Raw genomic sequence first — 17,309 nt, 5'->3', positions numbered from 1 at the left:
GGGGCCATAGCGGTGCCCGGTGGGCGTCGTGCCGGACGAAGATGTACTCCGCCGTGCGAAGCTCCGGGACGACGTGGGAAGACGGGCAACCGTGGTGTGCCGTCGGCACCGGGGCGAACCTCCGGGCGGTCTCCTGAAGGGCGGAGCGCTGCTGCGCCGCGGATCAAGGAGCCGTGGAGTCGGGGATAAATTCGCCCGGTACCCGCAGTGGTTGCCCGAAGACCAGCTCCGCCGAGGACGCGCGCAGGTCGTCCTTGGGCGCCGTCCTGAGGCCCAGCAGGACCCAGGGGAGCCTGTCGGCCCAGCCGCCATCGTGGAGGCTGGCCCGGAGCGCGGCCTTCATCGAGCGATGAAAGCGCTCGCACAGGCCATTGGCCTGGGGGTGGTAGGCCGTAGTGCGGTGTAGTTTCACGCCGAGCCCTTGCGCCACCGCGGCCCAGAGCTCCGAGGTGAACTGGGGGCCGCGGTCGGACGAGATGTCCGTGGAGGCACCGAACCGGGCAACCCAAGTGGCGATGAAGGCTTGCGCCACATCAGCCGCCGCCAATGGGATGGCCTCCGGCCACCGTGTGGTGTGGTCCACCATGGTGAGGATGTGGGTGAACCCCCGCGAGGGGGGCACGGCAGAGGTCCCACCAAGTCGACGTGCACGTGGTCGAACCGACGCTCGGGCACTGCAAACGGGGCCAACAGGGCCTGGGTGTGGCGGTGGACCTTTGCGCACTGGCACGCGAGGCACGTCCTGGCCCAGTCGCAGACGTCCTTCCTGAGGCCATGCCAGACGAACTTCGCCGCGACGAGCTTCTGGGAGGCCTTCGTGCCCGGGTGGGACAGGCCGTGGATGGCGTCGAACAATGGGCGCTGCCAGCCTGCGAGCACGATGGGGCGAGGCCGGCCGAGGGAGACGTCGCACAGGAGGGCCACGCCCGCGGCGTCGAACGGCACCTCGGTGACACGGAGGCCCGTAACGGCGGTCCGCAAGGCCTGGACGCCGGGGTCAGCGGTCTGGTCCTCCGCCATCCGGGCATAGTCGATCCCGAGGTAGACCGCGTGCGCGACGGACCGGGAAAGGCAATCCGCCACCGGGTTGTCTTTACCCGCCACGTGACGGATGTCCGTCGTATACTTGGACACGGCAGAGAGGTGACGCTGCTGCCGTGCCGACCATGGCTCGGCGACCTTGGCTATCGCGAACACAAGGGGCTTGTGGTCGACGAAAGCCGTGAACGGGCGGCCCTCCAGCAGATGGCGGAAGTGTCGGACCTCCAGGTGGAGCCCGAGCAGCTCGCGGTCGAAGGTGCTGTCGCGGCGTTGTGCGGGTGAAGCTGCTGGCTAAAAAACACCAGCAGTTGCCAAGCACCACGCACCCACTGCTCATGCACCGCGCCCACCGCATAGTCTGATGCGTCGGTGGTGAGGGCGATCGGCGCATCGGGCGCCGGGTGCGCCAGCATGGTGGTGTTGGCCAGGGCCAGCTTTGCTCCTGCAAACGCCGCGGCCATCGGCTCCGACCAGGCGATGTCACCTTTGCCCGGCTTGCCCCGGAGGGCCTCGTGCAGGGGGCGGAGGAGCTGGGCGACGTGGGGCACGAAGCGGTGGTAAAAATTTACCATGCCCAGGAACTCCTGGAGCCCCTTGATCGTGCAGGGTCACGGGAAATCCCTGACCGCCTCCACCTTGGCCATTAAAGGGACGGCCCCGTGCCTGGTGATGCGGTGCCCCAATAAGTCATTGGTGGCGACGCCGAAACGGCACTTGGCGGGGTTGATGATTAGGCCATGCTGGCCCAGGCGTTCGAAAAGCGTGCGGAGGTGGAGCAGGTGCTCCTCCCGGGACGCGCTCGCGACTAGGATGTCGTCCAGGTAGACAAAGAGGAAAGGTAAGTCACGCAAGACGCTGTCCATAAGCCGTTGGAACGCCTGGGCTGCATTCTTCAACCCGAAAGGCATTCGCAGGAACTCGAAGAGGCCGAAAGGGGTGATGACGGCCGTCTTCGGGACATCGCCCGGTTGTACGGGGACCTGGTGGTAGCCCCGGATGAGGTCCACCTTGGAAAACACGGTCGTGTTTGCCAACCGGGCGGAAAAGTCCTGGATATGCGGGACCGGGTAGCGGTCGGGGGTGGTGGCATCATTGAGCCGGCGGTAGTCCCCGCACGGCCGCCATCCCCCGCTGGGCTTCGGCACAATGTGCAGAGGAGAAGCCCAAGCGCTGTTGGAGGGCCGTACGATCCCCAGCCGCTCCAGCATGGCGAACTCCGCTTTCGCCACGGCGAGCTTCGTGGGTTCGAGTCGGCGTGCCCGGGCATAGACCGGCGGCCTGACCGTGGGTATATGGTGCTCCACCCCGTGTTTAACGGCCACCGCTGAGAAGGTGGGCCGCGTGAGGGCCGGAAACTGGCTAGGAGGTGGGTAAAGTCGTCTGCTGCCGGAAGCGTGAAAACTAAACTCGCCGGGACGGAACCTTCCAGCAAGCCGCTTGGCAAGCCGCTCGGTGAGCCGCTCAGTGAGCCGCTCAGCGAACAAACGAGCGAGCTGAAGGTTTCGGCCTGGACGAGACGTCTGCGCTTCACGTCGACAAACAGCCCATGCGCACATAGGAAGTCCGCGCCCAGCAGGGCCATTGGCACGCTGGCGGTCACGAACGACCATTGAAAGCGCTGCCCTCCGAACCGCAGTGAGAGGCAACGATTCCTGAATGTGCGGATGGGTGTACCATTGGCGGCAAGCAAAGCGGGGCCCCGGCCCCCGGCTTGCTTGTCGAACGTGGAGGCAGGGAGGACGCTTACCTGCGCTCCTGTGTCGCAAAGAAAACGGCGCCCGGACAAGGTGTCCGTGATGAACAGGAGGCTGTCGGAATGGCCGACGCTCATGGCCGCAAGTGAGCACCGGTCGTTTCCCGACCTGTCCAAAGAACACGGCGGGGGGCACGTTTTAGCCTTGCGGCCGAACCTGGCATGGTAGTAGCACCAGGTTTGCGGCAGTGGCCCCCGCGGCGGCGGTGGTGGTGGTGGCGGCGGTAGTGGGCGGGGCGTAGCAGCGGCCACGAGGGAAGCATGGGGTGCTGGAGCCTGCGCACCGGGAGCCACTACGGCAGCACCGTACACCGACCGCGTGTCGCAGGCCGCAAAATACTTGTCGGCCTCTCCAGCCTGGGCGCGGGGTTTTGTTAGTTTGGAACCGGCCAGCGCGAGGCGCACCTGTGCAGGTAGCTGGCGGAGGAAAAGTGCGCGGAACAAGAAATCCGGGCGCTGGTCTCCAAGCAGCGACAGCATGAAATCCATCTGGACGGATGGTCGTGTGTCGCCGAGGGCGGGAAGGTCCAGGAGGCGGTCGGCCCGTTCGATCTCCGTGAGCCCGAACGTGGCAAGGGGGAGGGGAGGGGCAGTGGGAGGGGGAAGGTGAAGGGGGAGGGGGGAGGGAGGAGGGGGGAGGGGAACAGGGGAGGGGAGGAGAGGGGGGAGGGGAGAAGAGGGGGGGGGAAGTACCCGACATTCCGTGTATAAACATGAGGGAGAAGAGGGGGGAGGGGGAGGGGAGGAGAGGGGGGAGGGGAGGAGAGGGGGGGTAGGGGAGGCGAGGGGGGAGGGGGAGGGGGAGGGGAGGAGAGGGGGGAGGGGAGGAGAGGGGGGAGGGGGAGGGGAGGAGGGAGGGCGCGCGAATCGTCGAATCAGCGCGCTGCTCTGCCACCGATTCAGATTCCGTGTATAATATTCCTCGCTGAAAAGAAATATGGATCTAAAGATGACAGAAAAAAAAACCTATTGTGGTGTGAATGGCAATGTTCCTCGCTGAAATGTGAAAAAGCGCAATCGCGCGGCAAGGAACATCACGTGATCGCTCTGAGCGAATCAGCGCGCTGCTCTGCCATTCCGGTCATAATATTCCTCGCTGAAATGCGCTGAGGTAAAAATATGGTTTAAAAATATTATGAAATAAATTTTTAGGTCGGCCATGTTCTTCCCAGGCTCAATGGCCATGTTTGTGCCAAATATCAAGTACGTGAGCCTCTCCGATTAGGAGTCTACCGGTAACATTACACACACACACACACACACACACACACACACACACACACACACACAAACTGTGTTTTATATATATATATATACATATTATATGTTGTATTATATGTAGTCGTTTATTGTATTTATTATATGTAATATTATATGTAGCATTCATTGTATGAAGGTGTTGTTTGTTTCAGTTTGCCCATTTGTCAGATGACCAGTGACCTTTCTCCCGGGTATCCCTCATTCCAGGGTTGTGTGTTCAGTACCAAACAGTTAGCTATCGCTTGCCAAGCCATCCGTTCATTATCAACAGTTTCGAATGGAGTGCTTGCTGGAGTGCTTAAGCGACTTAGTGAGCGTTCTCCAAGAAAATTGGAAACTGAAAACACCCCTCATGGAGGAGGTAGAAATCCCACAAAACAAGCCAGAAATGTGGAGAGAGGAAGAATTTTACGTCCATTAACTTTCATCGGGTGGGTGAAGAAGAGATAGAAAGGAAAAGTGTGAGGGAAAAAGAGCGGGAAAGAAGGGAACGAGATCGGGATTGGTTGAGAGTTGGAGTGAGAGAAAGCAGAGTGCTACAAACACGTGACCAGACGATGGAGACCCAGACATTAAATAAATACAGAATCACAAAATATAAACACAAGGACCAAAAGGACTGTAAAGTCCTTACGAGACTGATGGCTTCGCAAATCGAGGGATTCGGAGACACAAAGCAAGCGTGCAACGCAGCTGTTTATTCCAGGAAGTGATGACACAGGAAAAACTCTCGGGACGCCCAACAGGTGCGCAGCACGGAAAAGCACATTCACTTTTTAAATATATTGTTGAAGGAGCTGGGGCTCCCACGTCGATCGGAAGAATGGACGCGACAAAAAGCTGGAATTCATCCGAGTTGCTTTAATCAAACCAAACACTCAGGCACTCTGAAAAGCCCGTTTATCGGGCAGCAATATATATACATATTATCCCGGAGCGTTTGCCCAGGAAAGGCGAGAGGGGGCGTGGCCCAGCGTCCTGGCTGCGGCCTGGCAAGTTGAGGGCGAGCCTGCCCGGGCGTCCTGGACGAGCCCGGCATGGTGATCGCTCCGCGTCCTTGATAGGTGCAAGGCGATTGTGAAAACCCAGCGGTAGCCGCTACACACGTCCCCCCAGAATCGACTTGCACCGGCAGGGTCAATTTGAGGGGGGTCCTGATGACCCGGCCGAATCGACCCCTGGCGGGTCGTGGGAGGGGGTCCGGTGTGGTGGTGGGCGGTCGAGTGGGGGGCACCGTGGACGGGGGGCGGCCTCGCCGCGGCGGAAGGGCCACCCGTGGTGGGTGGTCGACGTCCACGTGCGCCGGCTTGAGGCGGTCCACCGCAATCCGGTCCAACCTGCCGCCGATGTCGATGACGAACGACTTGTCGTCCCGTCGCAGCACCCGGAAGGGCCCGTCGTACGGCGGCCGGAGTGGCCCCCGATGTGCGTCGTGACGCACAAAAACATACTCCGCTGTGCGAAGTGCTGGGGGGACGTAGGACTGGGGGTCACCGTGGTGGGATGTTGGCACGGGGGCAAACCGTCGGGCGGCCTCCTGGAGGTCCGAGCGCTGGTGAGCTGCGGACCAGGGACTGGTAGCGTCGGGCACGAATTTGCCCGGGACGCGTAGCGCCTGGCCATAGACAAGCTCGGCGGTGGATGCCTGGAGGTCCTCCTTGGGGGCCATGCGGAGGCCCAAAAGGACCCACGGCAGCCGGTCGGCCCAACCGCCGTCTTGAAGGCCGGCCATGAGCGCGGCCTTCATGGAGCGGTGGAATCGCTCGCACAACCCGTTTGCTTGGGGGTGGTAGGCCGTAGTACGGTGGAGCTTGACCCCCAGGTTGCGGGCGACCACGCCCCACAGCTCGGAGGTGAACTGTGGTCCGCGGTCTGACGAGATGTCCGCCGGTGCGCCGAAGCGGGCGACCCAGGTGGCGATGAAAGCCTGCGCCACGTCGGCGGTGGTGGTGGAGACGAGGGGAACGGCCTCCGGCCACCTGGTGGTCCTGTCCACCATGGTGAGCAGGAGTGTGAACCCCCGTGACGGGGGGGGGGGGGCCCACCGGATCCACGTTGACGTGGTCGAAACGTCGTTCGGGCACGGTGAAAGGTGCCAGCGGGGCCTGGGTGTGTCGGTGGACCTTGGCCCGTTGGCAGGCCGTGCAGGTGCTGGTCCAATCGCGGACGTCCCGACGAAGGCCGTGCCAGACGAATCGCGCCGACACCAGCTTCTGGGAAGTTTTCCGGCCCGGGTGGGAAAGGCCGTGGAGGGAGGCGAAGATGCGGCGTTGCCAGGTGACGGGGACGATGGGGCGAGGCTGGCCTTGGGAGACGTCGCAGAGCAGGACAGTGTCTGCGAAGGGGATGTCGGCCAGGCGGAGGGCCGTGTCCGCCGCCCGGAGGGCTTGCACCGTGGTGTCGGTGGTTTGGTCCGCCGCCATAAGCGCAAAGTCCACGCCCAGGTGGACCCCGTTTGCGCTGGCCCGGGAAAGACAGTCGGCCACGGCGTTGTTTTTGCCGGCGACATGCCGGATGTCCGTGGTAAACTCCGACACGGCGGAGAGGTGGCGCTGTTGGCGGGCCGACCACGGCTCCGTGACCTTGGCCATGGCGTAAACCAACGGCTTGTGGTCGACGAACGCCGTGAAAGGTCGGCCCTCCAGGAGGTGGCGGAAATGGCGGACGGCCAGGTGTAGACCGAGGAGCTCCCGGTCAAACGTGCTGTATTTGAGCTCATTCGGCCAGAGCTGCCGGCTGAAAAAAGCGAGTGGCTGCCAAACCCCGTTCACCCATTGCTCATGTACGGCGCCCACCGCGTAGTCGGAGGCATCCGTGGTGAGGGCGATGGGAGCGTTGAGCACCGGGTGAGCGAGCAGTGTTGCGTCGGCGAGGGCCCGCTTTGAGCTTTGGAAGGCCGCATCCATTGCTGCGGACCAGGCGATGTCGTGCTTGGCCGGCTTGCCCCGGAGGGCTTCGTAGAGGGGCCGCATGAGTTGAGCAGCGCGGGGCACGAAGCGGTGATAAAAATTCACCATTCCCAGGAATTCCTGCAGGGCCTTTATGGTGCGGGGACGCGGGAACGTGGTGATGGCCTCGACCTTGGTTGGCAGCGGCACGGCCCCGTTCTTGGTGATGTGGTGGCCCAAAAAATCAACGGCCGTCGTGCCGAAGTGGCATTTGGCCGGGTTGACGATGAGGCCATGCTCGCTGAGGCGCCCGAACAGTGTTCGGAGGTGGAGGAGGTGCTCGGCCCGGGACGTGCTGCCGACGAGGATGTCGTCCAGGTAAACGAAAAGGAACGGCAGGTCACGCAGCACGCCGTCCATCAAGCGCTGGAACGCCTGAGCTGCGTTCTTGAGACCAAACGGCATCCGCAAGAATTCGAATAAGCCGAACGGCGTGATGACTGCCGTTTTAGGGACGTCGGCCGCCCTGACAGGTACCTGGTGATATCCCTGTATGAGATCAATTTTCGAAAGAATGACCCATCCCGCCAGACGGGCGGAGAAGTCTTGGATATGCGGGATCGGGTACCTGTCGGGGGTGGTAGCGTCATTGAGACGGCGGTAGTCGCCACACGGGCGCCATCCATGCCCCGGCTTTGGCACGATGTGTAGTGGCGAGGCCCACGCGCTATCGGAGCGCCGCACGATGCCGAGGTGCTCCAACGCGTCAAATTCGGCCTTCGCCATGGCGAGCTTGGCTGGGTCGAGGCGGCGGGCCCTGGCGTAGACCGGCGGGCCCGTGGTTGGTATGTGGTGCTCGATCCCATGCCGTACTGCGACGGCCGAAAACGTCGGCCGCGTGAGGGCCGGGAACTCCGTGAGCAGGCGAGCAAACTCGTTCGCCGCCGGGACGGCGCATGCCAGCTCGGTCGGCGCGGAGCTGCTCAATGTGCATACCAGGGAGCTGAAGGTTTCGGCGTTGATTAAACGACGCCGTTGGACGTCCACCAGCAGTCCGTGTGCGCAGAGGAAGTCGGCGCCTAGCAGAGCCATGGGCACGTTTGCGGTTACAAACGTCCAAGCAAAGCGTTGGCCGCCGAAGCAGAGGGTGACGTTGCGCGGGCCGAAGGTGCGGATGGTCGATCCGTTGGCCGCAACCAAGGAGGGGCCGCAAACCGCGGATTGCCTGTCCTGGTCAGAGGCGGGTATGACGCTCAGTTGGGCGCTGGTGTCGCACAGGAAGCGCCGTCCGGACGCTTTATCCGTGATGAACAGTAAGTTGCCCGTGTGGCCGGCGCTCATGGCTGGTAATGAACGCCGGCCCGGCCGTTTCCCGGCCTGCCGAAGGTGCACGGGGGTCGGCATGTCCGGGCCTTCTGTCCGAACCTGGCATGATAGTAACACCACGCTTGGTCAGGTGGAGGCCCCGGTCGTCGTGCTGGAGGTGGTCGGCTCGGTGTAGCGGCCGCCAATTGCGTCGGCAGTTCGGTCGTCGACCGTGCCGGGTGCTCGGGCGCCATGGGTGTTGCGTCGGACGGCGGTGGGTCCCATGTCACCGCTGCGATGCGCTGTCCTGCGGCGGAGATCTTGTCGGCTTCTCTGGCAAGGGCCCGGGGATCTGTGATCGTCGTGCTTGCCAGGGTGAGGCGTACCGGGTTAGGCAGCTGACGGAGGAACAGCTCCCAGAACAGGAATGCCGGAGAGTGCTCACCGAGCAGTGAAAGCATGTAGTCCATTCGCTCGGAAGGGTGCGTGTCGCCGAGCTCGGGCAGGTCGAGCAGGCGCCGTGTGCGTTCCGCCGATGGGAGGGCGAAAGCGTCGAGGAGAAGCTTCTTAATCGCGCCGTATTTGTCAGCGGCTGGCGGGCGCTCGAGGAGGCTCAGGGCACGGGCCGCGGTGGCCGAACCGAGCGCTGCTACCACATGGTGGAAGCGGGTGTCGTCAGCCGTGATGCCTCGCAGGGCGAACAGGGAATCCGCCTGTGCGAACCAAACCGCCGCGTGAGCCTCCCAGAAGGTAGGCAGTTTAAGGGTGACTGCCGTGTCCATGTCGGTAGGTCACCAATGAAGGAGCTGGGGCTCCCACGTCGATCGGAAGAATGGACGCGACAAAAAGCTGGAATTCATCCGAGTTGCTTTAATCAAACCAAACACTCAGGCACTCTGAAAAGCCCGTTTATCGGGCAGCAATATATATACATATTATCCCGGAGCATTTGCCCAGGAAAGGCGAGAGGGGGCGTGGCCCAGCGTCCTGGCTGCGGCCTGGCAAGTTGAGGGCGAGCCTGCCCGGGCATGCCCGGGCGTCCCGACCGAGGCCTGGCAAGTTGAGCGCGGGCCTGCCCGGGCGTCCTGGACGAGCCCGGCATGGTGATCGCTCCGCGTCCTTGATAGGTGCAAGGCAATTGTGAAAACCCAGCGGTAGCCGCTACATTGTAATGTAGCGGTTACCTTATTTGCATGTAGCGGTTACCTTATTTGGTCATAATCCACGTGCACGGGCCTGTGGGGCTTTTGGTTGTATGGACGTGACGTACGCGCGGTTGTCGGAGCCACGCCCTCCAAAGAGGGTTTTAGCTTTATAAAAGATCTACGAGTTCCGTTCGCGATGTCAGTGCGGCAATTTCTGTTCGAATAAACGAGCTTCAAACCCTACGAAATGGCCTCGTCTTCTTGTCTTCCGCAACTCCTAAGGCAAGATATATATGTTTACCAAATATTGTTTTAAAGTACACAAAATTATTTTCCACAGTATGTATGTATGTATGTCCTTGGTTGTTAACTCCAAATAAGGGTTTCTGAAGGTGGAACAGAGCTCTCCCAGGTCTCAATGTATCCATCTTTGTGTGTGTGTGTGTGTGTGTGTGTGTGTGTGTGTGTGTGTGTGTGTGTGTGTGTGTGTATATATGTATGAGTGTGTGCATGTATTTGCGTATGTGCGTGTGTAGGTATATATGTATGTGTATATATATATTGTTGCGGATCCCGGGTTCGTCGACGTACTAAGGGGGGGTTTATGCCCCGTTTCCCCCACAAACCGTTGACCGCGAGCGACTAAGCTTGTGATTGACGGATTGCTAAGCAATTCCGATCGCCAACCTCCCAGCCACGCGCCAAAGAGTTTGCTGGTCAAATATTCCCAAATACCTTCAAGACACGCAACCGGAGAAACCGTGGATCGAACCCTCGCTTCCACACTTTATCAATGCCGAGCGGATTTGCACAGTGTGGAAAGCGGCGTTTCCTCACGTGATTTATGGACCTGATTCAAGCCAAATTCGGTCTCGGATGATGCTCGGCCAATGGAGAAAAGACGTATCCGAACAGGTTGGAAAGTAATAACCAAATGTACAGCCTTTTATTTTGAAGGCACAGAGAAAAAGACGAAGATGAAAGCTTATCAATCTCTTCCCTAATAATAAACCCCACTGGCGCCTTCACACTCTGACACTCACACAGGGATAAATGGGTTATTCTCATACCGATCGATGTGCGTGCTGCGATTGCCTCGCAATTGGCCACGTGGCGTGCGCAGTTCCTCGATCCGGACGTGCAGCCTGGATGAGGTATCTGGACCACGAACTCCAATGCAGGCAGACGAGCTCCAGCTTCAGGTGAGTCGCGGGAGAAGCCAACGCTTCCAGGTCAGCCGGATCAGAGCGAGAGATCGGCGAAGAGCGATGGGTGTCGGGCGTCGACGCAAAAAGCAAGAGAGGAGTGTTGGCGAAGGACAAAGGCAAAAGGTCCGGGCAAGAGCACAAAGGCAAGAGCAGTGTCGTCTGGTGGAGCCAAAAGCAAGATGGGTGTCCTCGGCAAGGCAAAAAGCAAGAGTCCAGAGCAGGAGGTCGTGGTGCAGCAAAATCCAAGAGGGGGTCTCTTCGGCAAAGTGAAAATCAAGAGGAGTGTCGTCCACGAGGCGAAAATGCGATGGGCTTGGGTTTTATCACACCCGCCCACGCCTTCAAAATGTTCCACAGCCTCCCATTGGCTGAGGTTTGTCGTGTGCTGGCCTTCAATCCTTCCTTCTCCCAGGAAGGTTTCAGTTTTCCTTCCCCCTTTGATTCGGGGAGGTTCCACACCCCCTCGGTCGCTTGCTGGTGGTGTTCCCGATCCGTCCTTCGTCACGTGGGCCTATGCTTCTGGCCATGCCTTCCTGCTCATCAGTAATGGCTTCCCTTAACCACACGAAGGTTTGAAATCCTGCCTAACTCGCAACGGATATTTGGTCTCTGTGACTACACAATGGAAAAAGGGCTAATCTTTACATTCAATAAGAAATAACTATCTACTGCAGTCTACATGTTGTCGTGCAATTAACTATAGGGGGTTTGCCTTTATGGCAAAACCGCAACAATATGTACGTATATGTGTATATGTATGTATATGTATGTATGTGTGTATATGTATGTATATGTCGAGTGTGTGCATGTATATGCATGTGTTCGTGTGCATATACAGTGCATTCAGAAAGTATTGAGACCCCTTCACTTTTTTCACATTTTGTTATGTTGCAGCCTTATGCTGAAATCGTTTAAATTCATGTTTTTCCCTCATCACTCGACACTCAATACCCCATAATGACAAAGAGAAAACAGGATTTTAGAAAGTTTTGCAAATTTATTAAAAAGAAAAAATCGAAATCTCACATTGACATAAGTATTCATACCCTTTGCTATGACGCTTGAAATTTAGCTCAAGTGCCTCCCATTTCTCTTGATCATCTGAGATGTTTCTGCACCTTGATTGGAGTCCACTTGTGGTAAATTCAATTGATTGGACATGATTTGGAAAGGCACACACCTGTCCATATAAGGTATCTCAGCTGACAATGCATATCAGAGCAAAAACCAAGCCATGAGGTCGAAGGAACTACCTGCAGAGCTCAGAGACAGGATTGTGTTGAGGCACAGATGTGGGGAAGCCTCCAAAAAAACTCTGCTGCAATGAAGGTTCCCAAGAGCACAGTGGCCTCCATAATTCTTAAATGGAAGAAGTTTGGAACAACCAGGACTCTTCCTAAAGGTGGCCGCCCGGCCAATCTAAGCAATCGGGGGAGAAGGGCCTTGGTATGAGAGGTGACCAAGAACCCGATGGTCACTCTAGCTGAGCTCCAGAGATCCTGTGTGAAGATGGGAGAAACTTCCAGGAGGACAAACATCACTGCAACACTCCACTGATCTGGGCTTTATGGCAGAGTGGCCAAATGGAAGCCAAACTGTTCAATCTTGGTTTCCTCAGACCACAGAATCTTGTTTCTCACAGTCTGAGAGTCCTTTAGGTGCTTTTTTGCAAACTCCAAGCGGGCTTTCATGTGTCTTTCACTGAGGAGAGGCTTCCGTCTGGCCACTCTGCCATAAAGCCCAGATCGGTGGAGTGTTGCAGTGATGGTTGTCCTTCTGGAAGTTTCTCCCATCTTCACACAGGATCTCTGGAGCTCAGCCAGAGTGACCATCGGGTTCTTGGTCACCTCTCATACCAAGGCCCTTCTCCCCCGATTGCTTAGATTGGCCGGGCGGCCACCTTTAGGAAGAGTCCTGGTTGTTCCAAACTTCTTCCATTTAAGAATTATGGAAGCCACTGAGCTCTTGGGAACCTTCAATGCAGCAAAAAAAATTTTGTAGGCTTCCCCAGATCTGTGCCTCGGCACAATCCTGTCTCTGAGCTCCTGCAGCCAATTCCTTCGACCTCATGGCTTGGTTTTTGCTCTGATATGCATTGTCAGCAGAGACCTTATGTGGACAGGTGTGTGCCTTACCAAATAATGTCCAATCAATTGAATTTACCACAGGTGGACTCCAATCAAGGTGCAGAAACATCTCAAAGATGATCAAAGGAAATGGGAGGCACCTGAGCTAAATTTCAAGTGTCATAGCAAAGGGTATGAATACTTATGTAAATGTGATATTTCGGTTTTTTATTTTTAATAAATTTGCAAAACTTTCTAAAATCCTGTTTTCTCTTTGTCATTATGGGGTATTGAGTGTGGATTGATGAGGGAAAAAATGAATTTAAACGATTTCCGCATAAAGCTACAACATAACAAAATGTGAAAAAAGTGAAGGGGTCTGAATACTTTTTGAATGCACTGTACGTATGTACATGTATATACTTACATATATGTGTATATGTATGTATATGTATATATGAATGCATATATGTACAGTATGTATATGTGTACATGTATGTATATGTGTATATATGTATGTGTATATGTACGTATATGTGTATATGTATGTATATGTATGTATATGTGTATATATATGTACAGTATGTATATGTGCACAGTATGTATATGTGTATATATGTATGTAGATGTGTTCACGTGTGTAGATGTATGTATGTATGTATGTATATGTGTTTATGTATGTATATTTTATGTATGTTATTACGCGTCCACCTCCAGGCACTGACACGAGTGCACCAGTTGCCCGGAGAACATCAAGGTACAAAAGATTTATGGACAATACCATGTCCTGTCTATAGTTTTACGAGTTAAACCAATGTCGGACAGGAGTCAGAAGGATATTGTAACGATTTTGAGAACTGTGTAACGAATTTGAGAAGTGTAACGGTTTTTTGAGAAGTGTAACAATTTTGGAGGAAGTGTAACGAATGTGAAAACGTTACAATGTGAACGTTACAAAAGGTACGGTAACACCCTGTTAATGTAAATAATGGTCGCAGTCGGCCTCCTAGTTAATTCCATGAAACTTACACGCAGGTCACGATATATCTTTTAAATAGTGTATTTCCTTATTCCATGTAGGCTAAATATGTGTTTCCCACTAGATTGACTTTGCATTGTATCAAACAAAATAAGCGTAGGCCCTTCCAATTTCCCCAAAACCTCCCTTCCAATTGCCTTCCGCATTTTGGGCGGTTTTCTTCAACCGCCATTGCCCATGTGCTTTGAGTCGGAGAAGAAAGGCGTGTCTCCACCTCGTCATAAGAGGGAAGGAGTGAACCGGCCCTAACAACCAATCAGCACCGCGGTGAGCGACCCGGTAGGCGTGCCCTCGGAGCCGGCGGCTTAATTCCGCCCGAGGTGATAAAAGCGACTGTAAGGGACTGCTTTAGGAGATGACTTGGAGAGGCCTTGGGAGATGAGCAAAGAGACTGCACCAAGAGGCGGTGAGATGCGAAACGCTCCAAGCCAAAGAGGAGAGGTACTCGGCAAGGGAACCAGCTTTGGAGAGACGCGCTGAAAGGAGGGAGACGGCTCCACCCTCAGGAAGAGGAGCAGGTGTGCCGAACCAGCGCGTGACGTCTACCGCAGTGGATACACGACGGAGGGTTTCCCGCCAAAACCGCGAGGAATTGCGAACTGCGGCCTCCCGACCTTGCCTCCCTCTCAAGCAATCCATCTCAAGCCTTACCTGCCTGCATATATCCCCTGTGTAAGTGTGAATGTCCTGTCCTACTCATTGTCTTGGGGTTAAGTAAGAATGAATAGTGTAAGTTAACGATTCGCTGTGTTACTGCTTCTTCCATCCATTGCTTGTGTGTGTATAATAAAATCTGTTCTTCCTCCGTATTCTTCTTCTTCTTCTTTTCCATTCTCTTTCGGTCGCTTTAGAGATTTCCCGATTGAATATCTGTGGGGCGATCTGGTCAACGTCGGGTGGAATCGGGTTTTAATCGGGGAGTAACTGTTCGGACGCGGTTAAATACACCACCGCTCGGTCAATATAACATCTAAAACCCGCGTCTGTAACATTTGGTGTCGAGGAGTTGGATTCGGACCTGGGACTAAATTTGTTAGGCCCAAATTTTGGAACACCAATTGTACTATTAGAGTAACAATTGGTGTCGAGGAGGGAGATCGGATCCGAAATCGGACCCGAAGCACGCTTAACGCACTCAAAATTTGGAGCTGCTGGAAATTTGTGTTGTTTTAAAGCAAAACCCGAATTTTGAGATCGCGCCATGGACAATCAAGGCGATCGGATGTCGGTGGGAGAGATAGACAGGGTGGAATCGACCCAGGACCTCGGGGAAATGTATGTGGATGGAAAAGAGGAGGAGAACATTGGCAATGTGGTTGAGGGGGTATCAGGCGCGCAAAATGGCGCCTCACACATAGCTACGGCGGCCGCACCCGCTGCACAAGTGGGAGGGATGGCCCAAATGCAGGACTTCATGGCGCAATTCGCCGAGATGCTGAGAATAAACGGGGAGAAATTGAGTAATAAAATGGAGGCCCTTATGGAGAAGAATAGTGAGCAATTGGGAGTAATGAGGGACGAAAGGAGGGCTAACAGTGAGCGATGGGGAAACCAAATTGAAGCAATAACCAACAGAATGGGTGACCGCATGCAAAAATGTGGGGAGACCATGGATCGCATGGTGGGCGAAAGGGTCCCAGGGGTGCACAAGGAAGTAACGCGGGTCGAGAAGCGCCGGTTGAGCGAAGCGGAGGAAAGCACGGGTACAATGACGGGGGTAGAAATCGCGACACGGGGTTTGGAAAAGCCGGCGACCGCTGAGGTAGAGGAGGGTGTTTTATTAAAGCCAACGGTCGCCGAGGTTAATCTATCTATAATTCCATTAATCTCTGTGTGTATGTGTGTTTGTATGTGTGTATGTGTGTATGTGTGTATGTTTGTCTGTGACCGCTGTTTCTCGACAACCACGGGTCCGATATACTTTAAACTTGCCAGGTATATTGCTGGGGACCCGAGGATGTGCCTTTTCAAGGTTTCATATTAATCGGACAAGTACTTACCGAGCTATGGCGATTTCTTTACCAAACACTGCAAGCCGTTCGCTTTGGACCAAACCATTGCATGTAAATAGAGGGGGGGGGTTCTGTGGTCGTTGCGAATGGACCAAACCATTCATGTAAATAGAGGGGGGGGGGGGGTTCTGTGGTCGTTACTGCCACGTGGTTTCAAAGTTTTTTTTTGTTGTTGTTGTTTGCACGCATGTTTTTTTGCACCCACGTACGGGCACGCCCTAGGATGTTTACACACACACACCCCTACACAAATTTTTTTTTTTTTTTTTGGCAAGGAACGGGCACCCACGTACGGGCACGTCCTAGCTTATATATAGTACGGGCATGCCCTAGTAAAGAAAAAGCAGTAGCGGGAATTAAAATTGAAGAGATGACGGAGGTAGCCCGGGAATTGCAGGGAGAAATGGATTATGTACAAAGTCCCTGCTCACATCACGATGCTGTGCTTAACCCGAATGGAAGTTTGCAGGTTCGCGTGGAGAAAAGGATCCCCCAGGTGAGTCGTGCTGTTGTGTATTGTGCAGGGAGATTTTGTAAGAGGATGTTTGGCGACAAAAGAATTGTCGCGCGATTGGGATCGATATGGCACCCGGGCGTTGGTGAAGGATCCCGTGTGAGTGGAAATGGCACGCGTGGGAGAAAAAAGTGTGCGTCGGCGAGTGGGTGTGCTATAAAGTGTGGGAGTGAAACCGAGTGCGAGCGAGAATGCACGTCAGGGTGTACGGAGTGTGACACGAATAGTGAGTTGGTGATGGCGCAGGTGCGAGAGGGCACATCGGAGCGTGAGTGTGAAACCGAGTGCAAGCGAGAATGCACGTCGGGGTGTACGGAGTGTGACACGAATAGTGAGTTGGTGATGGCGCAGGTGCGAGAGGGCACATCGGAGCGCGAGTGTGAAACCGAGTGCGAGCGAGAATGCATGTCGGGGTGTACGGAGTGACACGAATAGTGAGTTGGTGATGGCGCAGGTGCGAGAGGGCACATCGGAGCGCGAGTGTGAAACCGAGTGCGAGCGAGAATGCACGTCGGGATGTACGGAGTGTGACACGAATAGTGAGTTGGTGATGGCGCAGGTGCGAGAGGGCACATCGGAGCGCGAGTGTGAAACCGAGTGCGAGCGAGAATGCACGTCGGGGTGTACGAAGTGTGACACGGAGAGTAAGGTGGTGGTGGAACGTGTGCGAGGAAGCACACCTGAGTTGGTCATGGCGTGGGTGTGGGAGAGCCCATGTGAGCGCGTTAGTGGGTGGATGCAAGAGTGCACGCCCATGGTGAGTGTTACGGAGGACGTAACGGAGGAGAGGTGTGGACCAAAGTGTGCGCGAGAGGTGTGGTGTGTAACAGGGAGAGCGTTGGTGGAATGTACAGACGGCGTTGGAATGCCAGGTTTTGTGAGGGTGAAAGGGGTAGCGTATGCTTGTGAGCATGCAAGTAAAGCATCAACGGTAATCGGGGTAGTGGTTAGGGCGACGGATAGCCGATGCGAGCACTCGGGGCGCGGTGTGATTTGTTGGATGCAGGGCCCGGCGCGGATCGATGCTGCGTCGCTTCTCTTCGAAGCGTCGTTGCCGATTCGGGCTTGGCCCCGCCCC

The 17,309-nt window shown here is 55.9% G+C and overlaps 1 long non-coding RNA gene across 1 annotated transcript in view; it reads left to right on the top strand.

The window, feature by feature from the left end:
* The window catches only part of LOC144891992 (uncharacterized), a 707,648-nt gene that overhangs the window by 407,002 nt on the left and 283,337 nt on the right, over nt 1–17,309 (top strand). The window lies entirely within an intron of this gene.

The sequence above is a fragment of the Myxine glutinosa genome, chromosome 5 (assembly GCF_964187855.1).
Source record: "Myxine glutinosa chromosome 5, kmMyxGlut1.1, whole genome shotgun sequence".
Lineage (NCBI taxonomy): Eukaryota > Metazoa > Chordata > Myxini > Myxiniformes > Myxinidae > Myxine > Myxine glutinosa.
This window is presented reverse-complemented; position numbering and strand designations above follow the sequence as displayed.